This window comes from Panthera leo, chromosome D2 (genome assembly GCF_018350215.1).
Source record: "Panthera leo isolate Ple1 chromosome D2, P.leo_Ple1_pat1.1, whole genome shotgun sequence".
Taxonomy (NCBI): Eukaryota; Metazoa; Chordata; class Mammalia; order Carnivora; family Felidae; genus Panthera; species Panthera leo.
The window spans coordinates 11,741,608-11,766,207 of record NC_056689.1 but is presented as its reverse complement, the minus strand read 5'-3'; the positions used below and the strand labels follow the sequence as shown (position 1 = coordinate 11,766,207).

The following is a 24,600-nucleotide window of genomic DNA, read 5'->3' as shown; positions in this document are numbered from 1 at the left end:
TCTGTCTTTGTAGGTCTGATTCTGCTTTTTGTTTGCTTTTCAGATTCCACCTATACACGCAATGATGTGTGGAGAACGCTGCTCAGGGTTGCAGGCTCTCAGCTTCCACCTGCAGAATTTACCAACGCCTCTAGGGGCAAGTGGTCCCAGATGCCAGACTCGCCCCTGGGCCTCCTTTCTTCCTTAGAACTGTGATTCCTCGCTGCTTCGGTGGCTCTCTGATGCCTCCCAACAGATGTAGTTCTGGTTGCCCCAGCCTTGCTCGCTGTTCTTGGGGGAAGAACCACTTCCAGAAGTGGAAATTTGGGAGGTGACATTTGGACCAAGACCTGAGTGAGAAAAGGCTGGCATCGTCAGGACCCGGGATCTGGGGAAGAGTGCTAAGGCCAGGAGATATCAAGAACAATAACTTGCAGTGAGTGACAACGTGGCTGTCTGTGTCCAGGGAGTAGATAGGCCATTGTGGGTGAGGATCAGTGAATGAGGAGGAGAACGGTAGGGTGAGAGGCCAGCTAGGTAGCCGGGGCCAGACCATGTGGGTGCTGGAGGTCATGGAAAGGAACACAGGCCCTTCCCTTAAAGAAGATTCAGAGGGATGTGGACACATGTGTTTGTGGAAAGGGCTCCTTCTTCTTGGAACTGCCATCGTAGAGTGGCTCATGGATTGTGTTCAGTTCCCAAACACTTGAAATAAATGATCCAGTGGTCCTACTTGTAGATCTGAAAACCAACCAGAATTCCTAAGTTTTTGGCTTATTCATAAACCAGGCAGTTTCCCTCCATCAGAGCACATTGCTAGAGAGAGCAAATGGGAATAAACTCAGAAATGCCATTCATTGGCAGATAGTAGCTGCTGGGATGCTAGGGAAATGGCCAGTTGATTGGATGCTTTTCAATCCTCCTTTTTTCTTTTCCTTCTCCCTCCTTCTTTCTCTCCATTACCTGTTGCTTCCACGCCATCCAGTGTGCCATCCAAAGTCCCCACGATGTCCAGGCCTTCCAGAAAACTCAAGCTATGCCTCCTGTTCCCTGAGCTTTATGACTCCATTTACTGATGGACCTCTCTGCCTTGGAAGGGTAAGAAATACACATTGAGTAAGTGTGTGACTGAGTGTCTAGGTAAAGCAATTCACAAAAAGGTCTAACTATACTTGACTGTCTCTGGACAGCACAGTTTACCTAAATGAACTTATTATTTCTAGATGATGTATTAGAGCTAATTTTGAGCAGGATTTCAACATAGTTTTCTTTCCTTAAGAAACCTTCCAGGGAATAGAATGCCTGTTCTCAGCCCAAAACCCCGACAAATTATCTCCGTTCCTCTCTCACTGTTTGGAAGTGGCTCGGCACCTCACGAAACTTAGGAGACAGAGGTTACTGCTTCTGGGGACACGCCTTGGTGTGGGAAGGAAGGTACTAAAACATTCAAAACTGGAAGTCATGTCTCCATAAATTCGAGGGACTCACATTGTTTTCAGTTCATAGGAACTTGAAATCAAGGACTCAGAGTCCTACTTGTAGATTGAAGATGTTTTCCTTGGTTCTGAAGTTTTGGTGTTTTCAGAAACCAGGGAGCTTAGCTACAGAACCTCCTGCAATACGTACCTGGCAGGCCAAACGTGAAAGAGAGAACCTGTGTCCTAAAGTTCCTGCTCCTGTTTAGCCGGTGACACTTAGCAGGGTCGATCTCCTTCTATATGCTTGAGGATCTTAATTTCATATGGTCATATGATTGGTCTGAATCCAGGAATGGATGGCTGCAGGAGTTTTCCACCAAAAAATATCTCTGAAAGAGTGAGGGGGGAAAAAGGACAAGAAAAACATCTCTGTTTATATTAACATTTTCTCAAATGGCATTATCTAATCATGTGTCCTTCGGGCTCATCCCACCCATAGTCAAGATTTCTGGGCCTATGAATGCATCTTGTGCAGGAAATTCCATCCATTCCATTTAAGGGGGTACAGCATGCCTTGTCATGCTCAGCTAGGTGCTTCCTGCCTCCCCTATCTGACTGATGATGTGCCCTTGATACAGCTGTGTGTGCGATCCACTGTCCTTTCTGGAAGTGCTAACTCGTTCTCACTCCAGAGCCCTTCGTAGAAGACATGTCTACTTGCTTTGTTGTTTCCTGCGACATGTCCGATGAGCTGAGCAGCGTTCTGATCGTGTCATTCCAAACTTACCAGGAAGTTATCTCCATACTGAGCTCTTTGACAAGAGAATTCAGTGACAGCAGTATGCAAGAACAACAGCTCTGGGCTCCAGAAATGGCGCTGTTTTCCTTCCCCATAGCTTCAGCTCAGGCAGTTAGGCTCACAGATGGCAACACAACAGAGGGCCCTCCTGGGAACGTTCTTAAATGTGATTCTAGAGTCAATACACATAGCACAGGAAGTGCCTGCAAACAAATGCCTTGCATCCATGAGGATGAGGCTCTGTTCCCCGCCTGACCTGCGTCATCGGAACATGGCCCGTCCATCTGAGCAGAGCTAGGTGAGAAGCATCTCATGGGAAGGAAGTGAGCAGTGGATGAGGCAAAGTGATTTACTTGAGGTTACTTCACAAATCAGTGCCAGATTTTCCTGAGAGAACCTAACCTCCTCTTCCCCAAGCTCAAGACACGGAAGCCTGCTGTTAGCCAGCACGAAGGGTCTGAGGGGCCAAGAATTGATTCACTGGTACATTGAGTGACTCTTTTGGGAGGGAGGTAGGGGCATCTCTCATGCCAGGAATTGAGAACACAGCTGCCGACAAGCTGATGTGGCCCCGTTGTCACAGAACTTTCATTCTATGGGGAAAGACAGACAACAAATAAAAAACGGACACACAAACAACGTTGTGATCAGTACTGCGAAGGAACCCCACAAGATGAGGCTCGAGAGTTTCAGAGAGTGGTCAGGGAGGTGCCTCTGAGGAAGGAACATTCAGGACTCCCAAGATCAAAGGAAGAGCTGGAGCCAGCCAAGCACAGGTCAGAGAAGTAGGGGAACAGCTTGGCATGTTCCAGAAACTGTCACAATATCAGCGAGCCTGGCAGTGTGGGGAGCAAAGGGCAGAGTGGCAAAAGATGAATGGAGACAAGGGAGCTGCCAGCCTGGATTCTATAATAGGTTAGGGGCTTTGATTTTACTCTGGGCACCCACAGAGGCTAGTGAAGCTTTCCAAGCAGGAGTGGCTGGCCACAAGTTGATTGGTCCCTTTAAAAGACCATTCTGGATACATGTGGAAAACTTAGACTTTGAGGGGCCAGAGTGGCAACGGGAACTTCTTGCATCACCGAGAGATGGCGGGGGTGTGGTGGACCAGGTGGTGGGCCATGGGGTGGCGGGAGTGGGCAGAGTCTTGTTATATTTTGGGTGTAGAATTGGCAGGGCATCCAGATGGTGGGCTGTTCGGTGGGCAGGATGAGAGGATGGAGGAGCCCAGGGTGTTACCTAGATTCTTGGCATCAGCAACCGTCTGAATCGAGAGAGATAGCAGAGGCCACTCTCAAGGCGGGGAAGACGCGGGGAGGGACGGGTTTGCATCTCCTCTCCAAACGCACAGGTGAAGAAAGCTGTTGAATGTATACATTTGGCGCTGAGAGGCGTTGTCTGGGTTGAAGATAACAATCTGAGAGTCCTCGAGATATAAACGGTATTTAAGGAAATTGGAATCAACTAGACTGCCAGGGAAGAAAGTGTAGCGAGAAAGCAGACACGAACCTGCAGCACGTCAGAGTTTCAACGTCTTACAGGGGAAGGGAAGCCCATGGGGTGACTAAGCATAGTCTGTTCATTTCCTGTTGTACTGTAAGCAGCACCACAGACATGGTGGAAAGGCATGTGAATGGGAGAAAATATTTGCAAGCCACAAATCTGGTAAGGGGTTCACATCCAAAATGTACAAGGACTCATACAACTCAATAGGAAAGAAAGAAAGAAAGAAAGAAAGAAAGAAAGAAAGAAAGAAAAGAAAGAAAGAAAGAAAGAAAAGAAAGAAAGAAAGAAAGAAAGAAAAGAAAGAAAGAAAGAAAAAGAAAAAGGAAGGAAGGAAGGAAGAAAGAAAGAAAGCGAGAGAGAGAGAGAGAGAGAGAGAGAGAAAGAAAGAAAGAAAGAAAGAAACACCCAAACGATCCAATTAAAAAATGAGCAGAGGAACTGAAGAGGCATTTTTCAGAAGAAAACCTACAAAGGGTCCAGGAAAAGATGCTCAACATCCATGATCGCCAGGGAAACACAGATCGAGACCACAATGAGGTATCACCTCTCACCTGTTAGCACGGCTGTCATAAAAAGGCAAGAGGCAACAAGCGTTGGCAAGGGTGTGGACGGAAGGGAACCTCGTGCGCTGGTGGTGGGAATGTGAGTTGGTGCAGCCACTCTGGAAAACAGTATGGAGGATCCTCGACAAATTAAAAATAGCACCACCATATGGTCCAGCTCTGGGACAAGCCATGTGCCAACGTGACTATGCCAGGTGGAGAGGACCTGGCGAACAGAGCCTCTGAGGTTTGAGAAACTGTAAGAAGGCCAGTATAAGTAAGGGGAATTAGAGAGAGAGAGAGAGAGAACGAGGAGATAAGGTCATAATGAGAGGTCTGCCAGGTCACAACAGGACCGAGTAGGCCATGATAACGATTTACCCAGGGTGTGATGTGAATTCCATGGGGCTTCTGAGGAGTAAAATACAACTTGTGATTTTTAAATTAAATTTTGAAATTTTGAAATGATTTCAGATTTACGGAGGAATCGTGAGGATAGTAGAGAGAATTCCCGTACGCTCTCTGCTGGTGTTCAGCCCAGCTTGCTCCTAACGTTGGGGTAATTAAGAGGCACACAGGCATCGCCATGGTATTGGGACACGGTGATCCAAGGGATAGTTTCATGGAGGACCCCACTAAGTACAGGTCAGGATTTGCAGGTAGATTCCCAAACCACCGTCACCCACCGATCCTTAGTTTGCCCAAATTCCCAACAGGAAGGGGCACATTGCTCAGCAGTGTCTACCCCACCTGCCTTTCTCAGGGACTTTGTGGTCGGAACTCTCTTCCTACACTCCAAGATGCCAAGGTTTCAGAAAAGGAAAATTTTTTCCTGAATCATCAGGATCCTCTCGTTGGTGGCGCCTTGTAAGAGGTGTTATTCTACTCCGCACTTGTCCTCTTCTGTGCCCAATGCCTCCCTGGGATTCTGGACACGATTCCTTCTTCCTTCTCTGTTTCCTCCCTTCCTCCCTTCCTCCCTTCCTCCCTCTCTCCTTCCTTCCTTCTTTCCTTCCATCTTCCCTTCCTTCCTCCCTTCCTCCCTTCCTCCCTTCCTCTCTTCCTCTCTCCCTCTCTCCCCCGCTCCTTCCTTTCTTCATTCCTGGGATTCACATGCTCATTGGGATTTTCTCTGCCATCTGCCGTTGTGGGTGAGCAGGAGTGAGCACCCACCCGGCCAGTTGTCCGGCTGCCCCACCTTGCTGGCAAACAGGGCCCATCATGGCACATTCGTGAGGAGAGGTCACGGTGCCCACAGGAAGAATTTCATCTTCTAGCATCATCCCCCATCTCACAGCTTGGATCAGTTGCATGCTTTGCTTTCCTGGCTTTTGTCAATCACAAACTTCGAGGGCTCTGTTTCTGGTAGAAGAGGGGGAGGCAGTGGAGGCCGGGAGAAAGACACCCTGCATTCCACAAATATAAAAACGTAAAAATATCTCTCCTCAAGACAGAGTGATAAGAAACTGCAAAACCTGGCGGCAGAATTCCTTTTAGGGAGGAAATGGTTTTTAGCACAGCAGCGTGATAAACCTTTTGGCCTGTGAAATGATAGCTGTCAGAGGTGGCTTGGGTGGGTCAAGGGAGCTGCAAGACATTTGAATACCTCTGAGCGAGGGTTTCAGAGAGCTGGTGGCAGGGAGATAGGGGACATCCAGGGAGAAAGAAGGGCCAAGAACCAAGGCAGGATGCTGGCACCTGGGGAGAAGGGGCCACTCATGGTGGGAACAGCTGAAGAGCTCTGAAGGGCAGGGATGTCTAAGGCTCTACTCTACATGATCTGCTAAACTGGCTGACAGTGTAAACACCTGCCCTAACTCCCAGACTCCTCAGCAAAGTCCACCATGTAAATGGTGTGGGTTGTAAATCAAGGAAAGGGGCTGCTTTTGCTCTCTGCTTCCTCTGTAAAGTTCTCTGCGTGCCATTTTCCTGGTCCTGAGAAAGAGGAGAAGGTCAGCACACTGATTTGTATCATGCCCCCCAGTGTCTCACTTCTGTGGTAATTCTTCCCATATTAATTTTTTTAATGTTTATCTATTTCTGAGAGAGACGGCATAAGCCGGGGAGCGGCAGAGAGAGAGGGGGACAGAAGATCCCAAGCAGGTTCCGAGATGACAGCAGTGAGCCCGATACAGGGCTCAAACCTGCAAACTGTGAGATTATGACCAGAGCCAAAGTTGGATGCTCAACTGACTGAGACAGGTGCCCCCCCATTAATTTATTTTTAATTTTTTAAGTTTATTTATTTTAAGAGACAGAGACAGCATGAGTGGGGAGGGGCAGAGAGAGCAGGAGAGAGAGAACCTCAAGCAGGCTCTGCACTGCCAGCACAGAACCAGCTGTGGGGCTGGAACTCACGAAACCATGAGATCATGACCTGAACTGAAACCAAGAGTCAGAAGCTTAACTGACTGAACCACCCAGGTGCCCCATCCCCCTTTTAATTTTAAGATAAGAGCTTTGCCCTTACAGGAGAAAAGCTTACCATTTCAGGTTGCCATTATTTTTTATATCATTTGGTAAAGAAAGAGTTAAAGCTTCGTCGGTGAGTATAAAAATCAGTAAGTTTTATGATCTGATAGTCAGATCTACCAGAGAGCCCCAGGAAAGGGAGAAGGGCTTAGACGTTAGTGATGATTTTCCATCACAACAATCCAGTTAGATAGAAGTGGGAGGCGGGGCAGCGGCTTGGTTCAAAAGAATGAAAATGAGAAATGGATTTTGAGCTGAGTTTAATGAGGCTGCTGCAAAGGTTGGCTTTAGGTCTAGGCTAACTTGACATTTTAAGGAAAAAAAAATATCTGGGAAGAGAATCAGCAGCAAAGTAGATGTTGGTAGTACTAGATTCTGGGGGGCAGGGGGGGCACCACTAGGGAGATCAAAGACACACTACTGAAAGTTAGGATGTTTGGTGGTCATTGGCCAGTAAATAACCAAAGAGGAGGAAACTACAACTAATCTGATTGTAAATTCCGTGTGGAATGAATTAATGCTTCAAAGATCACTGGGGAGGGGTGTGGGCAGGATGGTGATAAATTAGTAAATTAGGAAGGTTTGCCTCCAGGTTTGCCTATGGTGGCTCCAGAGAAAATCCTTACCCTTTGTGGGCAGGGGGAGCTGGTCTTGACTTCCTGAGACGGAGTCCTCTGGGAATGGGCTACGATACCTTGAGGGCTCAGGAAAGTGACTCCTATTGCTTTTAATTCCTTTCCCTCTGGAATTTCCAGCAGCTGTGGAAGCAGGGACTGTGATAGGATAGCTTTGTTTTTAAAAATGAGATTTAGATTTAGCTCCAACTCCTGCTTATCAGGATTTTGAGCAATTCAGTCTCAATCATGCATTTTGGAGGAGGGGAGGGAAGGAGGTGGGTGGGGAGGGTGACCATCTCCTAAGATCATTCAAGAGTTCTTAGGGTTGGAGATAAATGCTTTCCAGAAAATCTGAAGGGAGACCGTATTAGTTTCTTGTGACTGCTCTAACAAATTAACCCAAACTCAGTGGCTTCAGACAAAAGAAATGTAGTCTCTTACTGTCCGTGTGGCCAGAAGATGTAAAGCAAGGTTGTTGGCAGGGCCACATTCCCTCTGAAGCCTCTAGGGGAGAATCCTTCCTTGCTTTGTCCAGCTTCTGGTGACTGTGGTGTTCCTTGACGTTCTTTGACTTGTGATTGCATCGGTTCATCTCTCCCTCTGTCTTCACATCACCTTCTCTGTGACTTCTCTTCTCTGTCTTATTTTCTGTATCTCTTATGACGATATTTATGATGGTGATTAGTGCCCACCAAGATAATCCAGGCTTGTTGCCTCATCCCAAGATCCTTAACCACGCCCTCAAAGATCCTTTTTCCAATTGAGGTAACACTCAGAGTTTCTAGGGATTTGAGATGGGTATTTCCTGGGGAGCCACTATTCAGCCTGCCCCAAGGACCTTCTGGTTTTCAGTCTGCTTTTGCATAATTGAAATGCTACATTGCCCTGGGGCATATGGTTCTTACTAAAGCTGGGGCTCAGAGACCTCTCAAGGAGGCTCCCAAGCCTTGATGTTTGGCCATCTCAGGTCTCTTCAGGCAAGAAAATTCTACTCTATCCCCTACTCAGTCTCCAAGATCTTTCTGTGGACCCTAGATATGTTATTGCAAGCCCAGTCTCCATCCTCCAGCCAGCTTACTCCCAAAAAAGAACAGATTGCCAAACAAATTGACTGTTGTCCAGCCACAGACACACAATCTAGAGGTGGTGGGGGTTACTGGGGTCAGCCAAGAAAGATGTGAGCTGGGAAGTGACAGTAAAGGTTGGGTTATGGAAAGGCTAAAAGACATAGCAATGATGTGTTGGCCTATGGGTCCTTGAAGGTGTGGAAAACAAGCCAGCATGGAGAGTGATTACTTACAACAGATGGATGGGAGCAATGGAAGGAAGTTCATAATGATCATAGTAATCAATAGTAATAATAACAGCACCCGGCAGGTGTGGGCTATTAATTATGACTGTACACTATGCTAAGTACTTTACAGGCAGGTACTTTGTTTGTCATCAAAACTTCCCATTTTACAGAAGAGAAAACTAAGACTCAGCAAGACTGGGTAATTTGGTCAAGGTCATCTAGTTAATAAGGCAGAACCAGGATGGCCATTTAGGTTTGTCTAGTTCCATACACTGTACTGGGCTAAGTATAAAGAAAACTGCTTTCCTGTGAAAGCCATTGCTTTGTTTAGAACATATAGCTGAGCAAGCCAAGCACTTTCCTTACTGTTTGGATGGTTTCTGAGTGCCTAGGAAGCCCTATAATGATGTGATATGGACACAACTCATTCACATTCTGCACCGAAGCTCTGAACTTACAGCTTTTCTGTCCAGAGTTCAAGCTCCTGTGGGCAAACAATCAAATCTCCCAACTCACTGAGGAAAGGAGAAGCCCACACATACAGAGCTTCTAGAAAATGCTACTGACTCTGTAAGCATCCCTTTCCCTATCAGTATGAGAGTCTAAAGGTCCTCTTATGGCAGAATAAAATAGTTGTGCTAAGACTAATACTTAGTCTTAATAAAGATGTAATAAAATGTGATAAAGAAATACATTTATTGGGAAATTACTCACCAGCATCCTAAGTTCTGGAACGTATCAGAACATTTTGTGGTTTTGTCTCTGACCTGCTCCCGTAAAAGATCGTGTGGCAGACCTGAGCTTCGAGCTCCTACTTTACCTTTAGTTGTTAGAAAATGCTTTTATTACAGAGTAAAGGGAGGAGTGAGCCTTCGCCAATCGCAATCAAGGCATTTCACTCTCTTACCGCAAGACCTCCGGGGTCCTCACCACGTCCTACAAGGAAGGCCCTGGATGGTGCTCTTGGCCCCAGCGTCCACGGACCCTGTGTAAAACAGGACCTGCAAGCTGTCTCCCTCCTTTGCTCTGTTTTTCTTCAGGGCACTCCTCTCTTCTGAGCCTAGCACAGAGCCTGGCACATAGTGCTCAATACAATCTCGTTGACTAAATAAATGAAGGAAAGGATAATTAACATATATTCACTCTTCATGCTGAAGAGGATCCAGGTTGTGCTGGTGTTTTCTTCAGAGAAACACCAGCGTGGACTCATCCTCCACCAGAGAAGACAGAGAAATGGAGCAAGTACTGAGTTCTCCAGTCCCGGAGACGACTTTTGCTTAAGTGACCTAGAAAATTGAGATCAGACTCTGTTTTGACCCAAATAGAACAAGAACTGCTTCAAATTACTTCCTCATTTTGTCAGTGACAGCCACGCCCCAGTTTGCTGAGATAAATTAGATTTTATCCCAATGCTGTCATGGATCGCTGCCTAACTAATGATAAGTAAATGAAGTTTCCAATTTATCTCTTTTAAAAATGAGCCCAACTTACCAATTTTTTAAAACTTAAGACTATGATTTACATGCGGAGTTCTTCAGGTACTCCAAACAGATAACTGTTCATAGGCACCAAATTCTTTCAACAAAGAGCTTTTGTTTTAGGGCTTATATAATCCTATTTATACACTATATGCTTTGTCTAAGTATCAAAAGAGCTCCTGGTCTTTGCTTATTTGTTGTATATGTGATTTAAGGTCTGCCCCTTCCTTATTTGGATGATATTTTTCTCAGTTTTATTTAAAAAGAAGACGTTTGTCTTACGTCCTCACCTGAGTCACCTCCTTAGCAGCTATTTCTTTCTGCCTCATGCTCTATTCCTAAAAGAATGGACAACCATAAAATACAACGATCAAAAAATTAACCGGAGAGATCTTTTATGTTCATAGATAGGAAGACACTATTGTTAAGATGTCACTTCTTCTTCCTTGATTCCATGTAATTGTAATCAAAATCCCAGCGAGTCCTTTCATGGATATAGACAAACTGATTCTATGGTTTATGTGAAAAGCTAAAAGACCCAGAACAACCGACACAATCCTGAAAAAGAAGACAAAGCTAGAAGGCTGCCTGTTGGACATCAAGACTTACTATTAAGCCACAGTCATTTGGACAGCATGATACTGGTGAAGGAACAGACCGTTGGATCAGTGGAACAGAATAGAGAGCCCAGTAATAGACCACACAAATGTTGTCAACTTATTGACATAGGAGCAAGGGCATTGTAATGGAGAAAAGATATTTCAACAAATAGCACATGACCATATGCAAAAATACACATGTACACGCACACACACACACACACACACAAAGCCTACCCATAGACTGTCCAGCTTCCATATAAATTAACTCAGAATACATCTTGGACTTGATACATAATGCAAAATGAAAAAAGTTCAAGAAGACAACATAGGAAAGAAATCGAGTGACCTTGGGTTTGGCGATGAGCTTTTAGATATGCCAAAAACGTGGCTCTGTCAGTGAAGCGTCCGACTTCATCTCAGGTCATGATCTCACGGTCCGTGAGTTCGAGCCCTGCATCGGGGTCTGTGCTGACAGCTCAGAGCCTGGAGCCTGCTTCGGATTCTGTGTCTCCCTCTCTCTCTGCCCCTCCCTCACTCACGCTCTGTCTCTGTCTCTCTCAAAAATAAATAAAGATTTAAAAAAAAATCTTTAGATATGCCAAAAACGTGATCCGCAGAAGAAAAACGTTGGTAAATTGGGCTTTATTCAAATTAAAAAAAAAAAAAAAAAAACTTTCCTATAAGAGATACTGTCAAGGGAATGAAAAGAGAAGACCCAGCCTGGGAGAAAATACTTGCAAAAATGACTTGTATCCAAAATATACAAAGAAATCTTAAAACTCAACAATAAGAAAACAAAGAACCCAAGTTACAAAAACAATGGGCAAAATATCTGGACACCTCACCGAAGAAGATTCACAGATGGCAAATAAGCATATGAAAAGCTGCTCAACATTATTCGTCATTAGGGAATTGCAAATTAAAACAAGATACTATTGCACACTTACTAAAATGGCCAAACTCCAAAAAGCTGACAATACCAAATACTGAAGTCTTTCTTAATGTGTATTTAGAATATATTGTTTCTCAGAATAATTGTGTATCCTTGCAAGAGAGGAACCAGAGAGGATATTTGCACCACAAAACTAACCAATAAGGTTACTCAAGAATAAGAGAGAATTTGGGGGCGCCTGGGTGGCGCAGTCGGTTAAGCGTCCGACTTCAGCCAGGTCACGATCTCGCGGCCCGTGAGTTCGAGCCCCGCGTCAGGCTCTGGGCTGATGGCTCGGAGCCTGGAGCCTGTTTCCGATTCTGTGTCTCCCTCTCTCTCTGCCCCTCCCCCGTTCATGCTCTGTCTCTCTCTGTCCCAAAAAAAAAATAAAAAACGTTGAAAAAAAATTAAAAAAAAAAAGAATAAGAGAGAATTCTTACATCTCAGTAGGAAAAAGAAAGCAAACCAATATAGAACACTGGGCAAAAACCAGAATAATGTATTTTATCTAAGAAGAACCACATGTGGCCAATAGACACATAAAAAGATGGTAAGCCCCCAGGGGATTGTAAAGCCTGTGCACAAGTAGAACCCTATTTGATACCCATGTGATTATAAAAGTTAAGAAGTCTGACAATGCTAAGTATTAGTGATAACACGGTCATTGGGATCTCGCATATAATGCCAGTGGGAAAATAAAGGAGCGACCGCTTTGTGACATAATTTGGCATTATCGTGTCCATTTCAATGTTTTCACATTTGCAATTCCACTGTAGGTAAATATCCACCGGACCTTTGAGCGCTTGTGCATTAAGACGCACGTGTGAGACTGTTCATGGGAGTCTTGTTCTATACAGTAAAACAATGCAAACAACCGATGTCCTTCGACAAGAGAATAAATTGTGGTATATATGCACACAATGGACTATCACAGCACAGCGAGAAATAGATTAGCTCCAGCCACGTGAGACAACTTGGATGAATGTTAACTACGCTTGTTAAGTAGCAAGCGAAATCAAACAATGTATTGGTGGACAGACACATAGATGGGGTAAAACACAAAAAAGGAAAAAGGCTAAGAATGATCAACACAAAACCCAAGGTGTTAACTTGCTGCAGGAAGCAAGCGGGGAAGTGGGATAGTAGATGAGCATATGGGTGCGTGCGTGTCATTGGGAAATTTTTAAGTCTTTGGTGAGGTTGGCTTGGCAGTTTGTTATATAAGAAAAATAAATCTGAAAGCAAGAGGGGTTATGTAAGGACCAGTGATGATTATGCGTCAGGAGCCAAGGAAGACACTTGGTACAGGGCCATGCACTTAAGGAGCAAAACTGAACAAAACAGAAAGCTCGCTGGTAACTTGTGTGATAACAAAGAATGTCCAGCCTACTTGTGGGCATAAGAGCTGCACTTGGGGACAGCCGAGGGGTAGGTGACAGTATCCCAGGGGGAAGCCTTTCTTCTCCTCAGAGGGTCTCTCTGAGCCCCAGGATCCCCTCATCTACCCCCGCCGGGCCCAGTTCTCTGTCCTAGCCTCCCCGTGTCCGCCGGTCGGTACACCTGCTGGCCCGTTGTCCCCGTGCCCACGGTTCTCCTCATCACATATTTGTCATATTTTCATTCTGTTTCCACTCCCAGATTTATATGATTTTGCTTTTGCCTCCGACGTGTACTAATTATTGTAATTTGAAGAGTGAACCACAACAAAGCAAAGTGGTGGAGGCAGAGGACGAGGAATAGGACATGCCAGCCGAAGTGTGCTGAACCCCCTGCGGCACCCCATGCATCTCGCCTTTGCGCCTTGAAGAGAATGATAACCGGTGCTTTGGGGCGCCTGGGTGGCTCAGTCGGTTAAGCGTCCCACTTCAGCTCAGGTCATGATCTCATGGTTGGTGGGTTTGAGCCCCGCGTCGGGCTCTCTGCTGACAGTTCAGAGCCTGGAGCCTGCTTCGGATTCTGTGTGTCTCTCTCTCTGCCCGCCGCCCCCCACCGCCGCCGCTTGTGCTTGCGGGCTCTCTCTCCCAAAAGTAAATAAACATTAACAAAGAGAGAGACAGAGTAACTGTTGTTGGTAGCAAATCGCACAAAACAAGGAATCTGGACATGGGCGTTTCCAGATGGTGTTGATGCACTGGTTCAACCAAGTCAGGACCCTGGATCAGCACCCGAGTTGCTCTTGGCTTTCCCTTGCCGGGTGCCAGAGGGCAGCGGTAATGCCCAGCACCGTTGCCTCGAGTGGCGACATCAAGCAGAAAGGAGGAGGGCTCCTCCTCACATGGCTTCCTCCTCATGTCAGGGAGGGCTGTCTTTCCCACCACCCCTCACTGCACCGTGTTCCTGCAGGTGTCATGCTTCTGAACCAGATCACATGCTTACTTCAAAGTAGCAAAGAGGGGATAGGATTTCCATGATTCCTGTGGTTCAGTCGTGATCCCCTTGTGCCGAGCACAGAGCCACCCTCCACCTGCACACAACTGGGGTTCGGGGAGGAAGGACTGAGGAGGACGTGGCAGTCAAGAAGGTAAACAAGGGTGCCTGTCCCCCTATCGGTCTCTTGTGTACTTCAGAGTTGGTACCGCAGGGGTGACAACAACGCTGTACGTCCACTAACACTTCTCAGTTTGCAGAGTGTTAGCGTACATTGTTTCACTGATTCTCACCATGAGCGGGAGAGATAGGAGAGCCGTTCTTCTTTGTCTTTCACAGAGAGGGGGACTGAGGATCGTAGGTGGTGAGTGATTCACCCATGATCTTGCAGCTTCTGGAAATAGAACGAGGGTTTCCGACACTGGCATCCAGCGTCTTCCACTGTCTTCTCCATGGGCACGTGGCAGGGTAACTGACAACCCACGGATGTGGCTGGACTGTGAGTTCCCTATGAATTTCCTCTAGGAGCCACTGATGCCCCACTTGTGCCCAGCAGATGTCGCGTGATGGGTGCTGGTTTGGGGACAGGCAGTTGCGGAGAAGGAGTGGGTGGGGAAACAGCATTTTTACACAGACACATCTTGTGCAAAGCAAGCGATGCCAGAGCAGAGGATGAGGTCCCGCAACAGAGGAGCAGATGTGTGAAGGCTGTGTTCAGCCCACGTGGTAGGCAAGAGCTCCAAAAAGCGTCCCTGCAGTCCAACTTGCTGTCAGCATCAGCATCAGCGCCTAGCCTCCTCTTAGTGATTTAAACCAAGAAAGATAGAGGTGATGGCTTTCAGGAAGCACTTGGGAACATGCACAGAGGACAAGAAAAGCATCCGGTTACTCTGAAGCCGAGGACCCAAGGCCATGAGATCCCACAGGTGCTCCTAGCCCCGCCCCTAGGAATCAGCCAGAAGCTTCTCCAGTGACGCGTGCTCAGGACAGGCAGGGGACTGTCTTCCCTGGAAGAGTAATTTGGAAATACATGTCAAGAGGTATAAGAATGTTAAGACCATTTAAACCACGGACAGCCCTCTTGAGACATCATATTAAGGAAATAGCTAAAGGGGAGGAAAGTGGAGGCTGGAGGGGTGGAAAGTGGATACCTATTTTGTTATACATACAGTTTCTCTACATATGTTAGAGAAAAGTTGGAAGCAAACACTCAACGGCAGGAAATAACCATATGATCTACTCAGTGGTATCCAGGCAGCTGTTAAAAAGCATAATTGTAAAATTTAGGTTTATTCAAGAAAAATATTTATTGAATGCTTGCAATATGCCAGACCCTGAAACAGTGAACCAAGCACACTGGGTCCCCTGCTTCTGCTAGTTTCTGCTGTGGTGTGCGTGGCACAGAAGGGCAGATACAGCAAGAAAAAGAATTGAAGGTTCGGAATTCAGGGAAAAATACAGAAAAGAAAGATCGTAAGTACAACATGGTCCTTTCTATGCAATGTATGTTCCAAGTCTGTGAACAAAGACCGGGAGGAAACAAGGAAAAAAAATACATGGCCGATAGAATGATGTGATTATGAACAAGTTATTTCCTTTATTGTTCCAATGCTTTCAATGCAACACTACAAAAAAAAATCTAAATGGGAACACAAATTATCTGATATTTTTAGCATTCACTCTGGTGTTTCAGAAGAAATGTGTTTATCCAATTGTGTAGAAGTCAAAGAGAAACTATAATAAAAACATATTTGAGGAAGGAAGGAAAGAAAGAAAAAGAGGAGGAAGGAGGAGAAGGAGGGGAAGAGAGAAGAGTAGAGGCAGCGTTTGTGTTTGTGTCTGGTTTTAAAAAGACCCTCTTTCGTTCGTACTTGTCTCTAGGTCCCAGGCCCATGAGAATCAGGCAAAAGATCTAAAATGCCCTTCTGACCTAAATTCTGATTTGCTTGGGCAAATCAGAACCTTCATACTCTTACCACCACAGTGGACCAGCGAAATCCAGTAAAGGCACGTTCTCTGAACAACTGCAAAACCAGCAAGCATTTGGTGGCCACCTGTAGCCAGCTTTGGTCACAACCTTGAAATTGCAAGTCTAATTATAAATATGGAAACTGTGTTTTCATGCATGTTGCCTGCGTCCCAGCCGCCCAGCCCTCTAGACACAGATGGCTTCAGGTATCGAAGGGCTATAATGTGTTTCTTTAAAATATCTTCCTCCCCTCCCCTTCTTGTTTTCTAGATCCAGCCATCATCTGTTTCAGGTTTCAGGCATTTGGGGTCATGAAGGAATCCACAGCACTTTGGGTAAAGAAGCCCTTTTTGGCTGCTCTGTTTTTACCATCTGCTCCTTCTATTCCGGCTGCTTGGAATCCCACCTGCTGCTTCACTTGCCGTGTCATTTGTCTTCAGGTCCTGCCCCGGGCTCTTCTGTGCCATTGCCCTGCGCTGCAGAACAGATGCTGTCTTGGAGCAGGCTGCATTTTTGTGAGCTGCAAGATGGTCCTTGCAGGTGTCTGGTGCATGAATTTTCAGCTTGCCAAATGCTTTGAGATAGGAAGCTAAAAATACACATGTGCGTGTGCGTGTGTGTGTGTGTGTGTGTGATTCTTCTTTGTGATTATGAGCAGCAAGGAAAAAGTGACAAGGGGATAAAGGCTGTGGGTGGCTGCATTGTCATCGTCATCATCGTCATCAAATAATATTTAGTAAGCTTCTTCTATATGGCTGATGTTAAGGGCAACTGTTGTCATTGTTGGACAAACGCTGTCACTCACTGGCATCCCAGTTGACACACTGCAACAAGAATCACTGAGAAAGAAAGGGAGGGAATCTTCTACTAGATTTACCAAATCAATAACAAGTGAACAAGTGTCCGCTCTCACAGCTGGGAGACCACTACAAAAAAAAGGCCGAGCAGATTTCCAACAGGAGAGGCTAAGGAGCAGATTTTTCGGGACATTGTGTTTCGATTGCTTCCTCTCTCTCACTTCTTAAAGAGCATCGGAGGTTGTTTTGCAAAGGTGAGTGATATTTTTGGTGGAGAGACAGTGGCAGTAAAGGAGGCAGGGATCCTTAGGTATGGAATTGGCTCTTCCACTGGGAGAATTTCCTTGGGAAAATTAATTTAGCCCCATGTGGAGAACTTAAAATTTCTTCGTCTAAAAATTGAGAAGGTTGGACGGGGTGGTGCCCTGCTTGTTTTAACACGGACATGCCACGTCAATTTATGGAATTTGAGAGAGCCTTTTGGTCTAACGCTAGCTCTCGGGCTGGAATATTCATGCACGGTGCTCTATTCCGCAGTGGAGTGTCATATATTGTGAGACTCTGGCTTTGTTCTTCTGGGAAGTCAAGAGCAGTGAATAGTATTGTGTTGTCCCAGCACTAAGCTTTCTCAGTCTTTGATCACAGAGAGGACTCTGGATCCTACTCGTACTCCTTGCAAAGAACTATTCCTTCTGAATTGCTGCAGATCTCATAATTTTCCAATAGCCTGTTAGTAGGTATGATTTCTGTGGCAACACATTATACGGTCGGCACCCCTTTTTGTCCACGGAGCTCTCCCATCCTGTGGCTTTTCTGATGCTTTTTCCGCAGAAGCAGACATTTCTCAAACTTCTGCCCTTGCCTTCTTTCCTCCTTTCCTCATTGTCTCTGTAAGTGAGATTATCCACTCTTGCAACTTCAGCTGCTATCTTTGTGTATTTCTTCCCCAGAACCCATCTGTATCTCTGACCACTTTCTGGAATTCTCAGTATCTAACTGCCTGCTAACCATTTCACCCAGAGGTCCTGCCCATGCATTGAGTTCAACATATTTGAAATGGACCTCATCAAGTCCTCAAATCGGTCCTGGTTCCTAACCAGTGTTCCCCAGGTATTGTGTCCAAATTCCAAAGGCATCTGTCAATTACCCTTGGTGCCTACCTTCCCCTCAGGCCCCACAACCAATCTGGCCTCTGTAGTGTCTTGGCAAGCCTCTAACCTTCTGGACTTTCTGCATACTCACTTAGCTGTATATCTGCAGCTCTCATCCTTCAGTATCAGTATTGTAACATCCTTCAAGTTTATGGAGAAAGTGTTGCCTATACTGCCTTTATCAACCTCTTCCTCCTGTCAGTTTCTTAATTGAAATATAATTCACACACCATAAAATTCATCTGTTTAAAGTATACAGTTCAGTGCTTTTTAGTACATTCACAAGGTTGTACAACCATCACCCCTATCTAATTTCAGAACATTTTCATCAACCCGACAAGAAACCATGAACCCTCCAGCAGTTACTACCTTCTTTCCTTTTCCCAGCTTTTGGCAAACACTCATCTACTTTCTGTGTCTATGGATTTACCCATCCTGGACATTTCATATAAATGCATGGATACAATATGTGGTCCCTGTGAGTGGCTTCTTTTACTTAACATAATGTCATCAAGGTTCATCCGTGTTGTAGCATGCATTGGGACTTCATTTCTATTTTATAGCTGAATAATAACTCCATTGCGTGGATATACCATATCGTGTTTATCCTTCTGTTCATTGATGGACATTTGGGTTGTTTCCATCTTTTGAATATTCTGAATAATGCTGCTATAAATATTTGTCTGAACACTTGTTTTCAACTCTCTTGGCTCTCTTGGATATATACCTAGAATAGGAGTAGAATTGCTGAGCCTACATTCGACTTTTTGAGAAACTTCCAACTGTTTACCAAACCGGCTGTACCATTTTACATTCTCACCATCGATGATGAGGGTTCTAATTTCTCTACATTCTGCCAATACTTGTTAATGCCTTTTTCGTTCTAGCCATCCCAGTGGATGTGCATTGGTATCTTATTGGGGTTTTGATTTGCTTTTCCCTAATGACTAACGATGTTGAGTATGTTTTCATAGGATCATTGGCTTTTTAGGTATCTTCTTTGGGATAATGTCTAATCAAATTGCCCATTTTTTCCATTAACTATTTTTTAAGTACAATGTTTATCTTATATTTTTGTTGGTTTTTCTTTTTTCATTGATACATAACTGACATTTAACATTATATTAACTTCAAAGGTACAATGTAATGATTTTGGTGTTTGTATATATAATGAAATGATCACTGCAATAAATTTAGTTAGCTCCATTACTGCACATAGTTACATTTTTTTCTTATGATGAGAATTTTTACGATCTGTCTTAGCAGCCTTCAGATATGCAGCACATTATTAACGATAGTCACCATGCAGTACATTATATACCCACATACATATGTTACAGACATACCAGTATTTACACCTGTTTTATTCTGGATCATTTTTAAAAATATAAATTCAGGTTTGATGATTTTTCTCCCTCTGCTGTATCCAATAGCCCATCAAAAAAATTCTTAGTATCTGATATTATGCTTTCCATTTCTGGCATTTCTATTTGACGTTTTAAAAATAGGGGCACCTGGGTGGCTCAGTCGGTTAAGTGTCCGACTTCTGCTCAGGTCATGATCTCACGGTCCGTGAGTTCGAGCCCCGTGTCAGGCTCTGGGCTGACGGCTCAGAGCCTGGAGCCTGCTTCCAATTCTGTGTCTCCCTTTCTCTCTGCTCCTCCCTTGCTCACACTCTGTCTCTCTCTCTCAACAAACAAACAAACAAACAAACATTGAAAATAGTTTCTGTCTCTCTTCTTACATTAAGTTCATGCACTGGTCCGTCTTTTTTTTATTAGATCCTTTAACATTTACATCACAGTTATTTTCAAGTCCCTGTTCCTGTTATAACATCTGGATCATCTCTGAATCTGATTCTATTTATTACTTTGTCTCTTGACCATGGGTTGTGTTTTCTTTGCTTTTCTATGTGTCTTGTAATTTGTTATTGAATGATGGGCATCATTTATAGAACAGTAGAGACTTGGGTAAGCAGTATTTACATCTGGAAATACAAACTCTAGTTCATTTGTTAGGGTGTGTGCATGGGGGGGGGGGTGGGAATGAGTCAATCTAGTTGAGCAAGATTTGAGTTTCCTTGCTGTTTGTTACCCTCAGTGTACCAAGGCTCCATATTCCTTCAGGGTTGGGCTGCCAGAGGGTTTTCCTCAGTGTTCTCATTCCACTTTCAGCCTTCAGCTATCTTTGCACATCTAAGCAAATGTGGATTCTCTCTCCACATTCATTCCTCTTCTCCATTGGTAAACTGTTACTGTTGATTACTCGGTACTGAATTTATTAGGAAGGGATAGAGAGGTTCTCATGGTCCTATTGGTCCAACTTCAGTTTTAGGCTTAAGGTTTTTGCTTCTTGTGAGAAGAACGTCTGGGGAAGCAGATGATGTTTTGTGACTGGCCGCTAAAGGCAGCATTCACCTGCCACACACCTGTGTCAATGAGAAGAGCTCTCTCGGGTCCCCTGCCCTGCCACCTTCAGTCTTTCTGGTGAGTACCATGTGTAGGTTCATGGAAAAGTCTTGGGATGAGTGCAAATTTTCTGTGTGTCTGGGGCTCCCAGTTCTAAACTGATGGACTAGCCACATGTGGCCTTAAGGAATTTGTTCACTTTTTAGCTGATTTCTATTTCTCCTCCTCCTCCTCCTCCACCTCCTCCTTCCCCTTCCCCTCCTTCTCTTCCCCCCACCTTTCTCCTTTTTCTACTTTTTAAGTAAGCTCCACCCCCAGCATGGGGCTTAAAGTCATGACCCTGAGATCAAAAGTTGGATGCTCTATTGACTGAGCCAGCTGGGCTCCCCTTAGCTGATTTCTTACCCACTTCTATCACAGCCTCTTTTTTGACCCATGTTCCTCCAGTGGTGAAAGAGTTACTATGTCCCAGTATTCTTGGAGGGGCTTGCCACTCTTTGGAATTCAGCTCCTTTGGTTGCCTTGAAACTGCGGGCAGTTTCTGTTGGGTTCAAGACAAGTTAGGATTTTGTAGACTATCCTGCTTTTTCTCATTGTTGGGATCAGAGCAACATTCTCCTGGAGCTTTGCACAACATAGATGAGGAAAGGACTCCCAGACTCATCTCCTTTTGTCCTCTCCTCTTTGTGTCTCTTTGCCTCTTCTCCTCTAAGCCTTACGCAAGCACAACATTCTGTACTGCTGATACAATGCCACGCCATTTCCTCTGCCAAGGATATCTTGTCCTATCATTACCTTTTGCTTTTATTATTTATTTATTGTTGTTTTATTCAATTTTTAAATTAAAAACAAATATTTTAAAAGCCTTGCTACTGAAGGCAGACACCCCTTGCTCCTTCTCTCTCCTCTGAGCCCCCTTTCTCAGAAAGAAACACTTTAAATGACACTGCTGGCTGGTTATTTCTGGATTTTTTTAGTTTTAGACAACATCAATTTATATTCCTCTTCCACCCTTCCCGCCTCACCCCCACCTATTTGGTCCTCCTACTCCAACTTCCAAAAATATTTGCCTATATAATAATTTTGGTAAGATCAATATTTAGAGCTTACTTTAATATGACCTTTGAAATGGTATTCCAAACTGAGCCATGGAGTAAACTATAATTATTTTAACTTTCCTGAAAAATCTTCTGCTTCCTCTAGAGTAATGAATTGTCTTGATTGCTTATTTGCTTAGTTTGTGTACTAATCCGGTACTGGTCATTAATTCAACCCCAGGCTCTGTGTTTATGTCTCCGTTTTCTTCTCCGTACATTTAGATGCAGCCAGGTATTTTATCAATTTCATATTCTTTCTCATGTGGTTCAGCCTGACCCGACTGGCTGTGTTCTGTGCTTGGTGCCTCATTGATCTTGCTTGAGTCTTGCTTCTCTATCAGTCAACCTCTTGAATTCCGTTTCCTCTGCCATTTTTTTTTTCTCTTTTGGTTTATTTCATTGTTTTGATGGAGAATATACTCAGATTGCTTCCTCGGGTAATTATAGTTTCTAAGGTTTTTGTCATGTAAATTAAAGGTAGTAAAGCTACCTTTGAAAAAACTACCTTTACCTTGTCAGAGTGATCATTTGATTGGATGTAGTGCTCTACCTTGACGATAAGGCTCCTTTCAAAAGCTTAAAACATTGTGACATTAGTTTCTGGTGCCATTTTGATCTCTGCTTCATTGTTTGTCTTTGGTACTCCGAAATTTTATGACATTATCCTGGGCACTTCTCGGGCCCTTTCGAATGGAAATTCATGTCATTTGGTTGTAAGAAATTATATTCTTTCATTAACAATTTCTTCCCTTTTCTCTCTTCCTCTCTGACTTACCCCTTTGGGTGTTAGACCTCCTAAATTGGTACTTCAAATTTCTTATCATTTCTCTCTTGTAATGCATCTCTCTTTCTTTCTGTTTCATTTTCTGAGAAAATGCTTCAATTTTATTTTTCATTGCTTCTGCTTAATTTCTCATTTTTGCTCTTATGTTTTTAATTTCCAAGAGTTTTTTTTTAATTCTCTGAATATTCCTTTTTGAAAAAGCATCTTGTTTTCGGTTAGTGGAGTAAAATCCTCTTTCTGATAAAGAAATATTTTTGAATTTTCTTCTTACATAGACTTTGTTTCCTCCAAGTTCTTTTTTTTACAATTTAAAATTTTTTTTTTGGATTCTTGCACCTATTTTAGAACTTTTCTGAAATGTCTGGTGATGCTTAGTTGTCTGTTCATATTTCAGAGTGGGATGTTAAGAAGACTATTGGAAGCTCTGTTTGTTGATGGGGCATGAGGAATTTTGGGATTCGCTGCAGGGAATGTAGCTGGCTGCTGCATTGGAAAACTCTGCCAGTAGGTGTTAATTCTTTCAGAGCCGTCCAGATTCCCCAGAGGTCTTCCAATCTCCCACCTCCCGGCATGCTGGGAGCCGATTTGGGGAAGAAGGCTGGGGATTGCAGCATCTGTAAATAGATGTTCACTTAATCCCCTTGCTTTCAGTATGGCACTTCACCCCCAGCTGGGCATGCCATCACTAAAGTAGGGACCCTTTTCAGAACAAGCCCTTAGTCTTTCATTGGGCTGGGAAGGGCCATCCACTCATTTGTATGGAGGCAGTTGGCGGAGTAGGTCTCGGGCTCTCCTTTGTAAACAGTTTAGCACCATTTTACTTGGTCTTGCTTCTCTATCAGTCAGCCTGTTGTAATCCCTGTGTCCCATGCCTATCTTTTTCTTTTTTTGATTTATTTCATTGTTTTGATGGTGAATATACTCAAATGATATTTACACTGTCCCTACACACACACACACACACACACACACGCACGCACGCACACATGCACATCTTCCAGAGGTAACCATTGCCACCCATTCGTCAGCCTCTGGCCATTCTCTGATGTAAACCAGATTGAGTTTTGGCTTTCTCCACTACTGGTTTAGGATTCAGCTTTCTTGGATCTTGCCAGCTCCCACTCTTCTCCCATCATCTTATTTTCTTGAGAATTGTTGCCTTCAAAAAAATTTCCTTTTGCTATCATTTTAGACGGAACAAGAGTAAATGTATAGGCTCAAGCTGCCATCTTTATGCAGAAGGCTCCAGCCACCTGTTTTTACTTGAGTAACGTCCATTAGGCCTCCCCTTGAGCCTTCTCTGGTTCTTCTCCTCCATGTCTTCCCTGCCATTCCAGGTCATGTGCTTCCATAATTCCTCCTATGTGCTTCCATGACATCGCAGTGCTCTCTGCAGGTAGTTCCTTTATCCATCCATTCAGTAAATATTTACTGAGCACCTACTATGGGGCCCATGAGGGCGCTAGGGTTACAGCATTGAATTAAGTATGCAGCCTTCACGGAGCTTTCATTCTAGGGGGTGAACCAAACAACATGCAGGTGAACATACAAACGAACATGATAATTTCAAGTAACGGTAAGTATTATGAAGAAAATAAAACAGGGTACCAAATAGAGAGACGTGGGGTGGGAATGGTAGGACCCTTTTATAATGGGTCTAAGCTGTCTTTTCTGAGGTGGTTAATTCACTCTCAGTTTGAGTGCGTGCAAAGTAATCAGGGTCCTCATTTAGAGCCCAGAGGCAGATGGATAGTTGAGAGAAGGGTTTGAAGATCCAGAGGAATGTTTTGACCACAGACTATAATTCCCCAAGGCCCCTGGTGGGGGAGGTGGGGAGGGGGGTTGGGTAGGTGAGAAGGGCAGAGGACCAGCAGTGCAGAAGCAGGAGTCAGGTGATGCTGAGAGGAAGGTTTGAGCTGCTTGTGGTGGCTGAGGCGAGCAGGGGGGAAGGGCCCGATGGGGTAGTTCTGCTGACATTTTTAAATGGAAGGTGAGGCAGACATCCACGCTAGAGCCCAGTGTATTTGGCCATGGTTTGTATTGGGATCACCAGCCTCCACTGGAGTCCTCAGGTGGGGACTCAAAAGCAAGCACATGGGGCTGCACTATCTTCTTTGAGGGGTTCTCATGAATGTGTGTGGGAGCAAAGGTGGGTCCCCATTATTCGTTATGACTGGTGATAAGGCCTTTGGGAGGCAGAGGTTTGGGGAAGAATATTCTGAAAATTGCAGATTGTGAGAAAGCATCTGTGACCCTTTGGTGTCCTCCTCTCCTCTGTGACTGTCTTTCTGGCCTGGTCGGTCACACTAGTTAGATGATCTCTTGCCCAACATCCTTGAATGGAGACACACAGGGCTGCCAGTGTGAGGAACACCTGGCCAGCCTCTCC

The 24,600-nt window shown here is 44.6% G+C and overlaps 1 long non-coding RNA gene across 1 annotated transcript; it reads left to right on the top strand.

Annotated features, from left to right (window-relative positions):
• Positions 1 to 262: 262 nt before the first annotated feature.
• Positions 263 to 16,330, top strand: LOC122202268. The gene is made up of 3 exons (XR_006194559.1): positions 263 to 415; positions 965 to 1,077; positions 16,245 to 16,330. It is a non-coding gene; the product is annotated as an uncharacterized LOC122202268 (long non-coding RNA).
• Positions 16,331 to 24,600: the final 8,270 nt, after the last annotated feature.